Raw genomic sequence first — 563 nt, forward strand, 5'->3', positions numbered from 1 at the left:
CCCCTCCCTACAGCAGCCTAGACAATCAATTGAAATTTAATAAACAAAAAACCTAAGAATGTCTCTAGGCTGACCTCTGTGAATGTCTCAGGAGCTAACCCTTCAGGAAAGGCCTCAACCCTACCCAGAACCTAGCCTCATCACAGCATCTCCAAACTAGAGGAAACAGCCATCTCCCTCTTTTGTGATACTCAAAGTAGATTGCCCTCACACTGAACTAGCCTGGGAGGCAGATCACAAAATCCTGGGTAATGCAGAGCATTTTTCTGCCTGCTCAAACAAACTAACTTAAGAAACCAATCAAGCCAGTGGAAAAACAACCACCACAAGCAGACCAGAGACTCCACCAAGAGACTGGTTAGGGACACAGTGGAGATACAGGATTTTCCGATTCTCACCCTCCCCCACCAAAAAGAAATCAAAGAACTCTTTTTTTACCATTTTTAATTTTTTTGAAAAATACTTTTTCTATTAATCTATTTTTTTCTCTCATAAATTTTTAGTTGTGTGTGTGTGTATGTTTTTTATTTTTTGACCTTTTAGTCCTTTTTTAATTCTTTTCA

This window comes from Dipodomys merriami, unplaced genomic scaffold, assembly GCF_024711535.1.
Source record: "Dipodomys merriami isolate MVZ:Mamm:240054 unplaced genomic scaffold, mDipMer1.0.p SCAF_2001, whole genome shotgun sequence".
NCBI classification, from domain to species: domain Eukaryota; kingdom Metazoa; phylum Chordata; class Mammalia; order Rodentia; family Heteromyidae; genus Dipodomys; species Dipodomys merriami.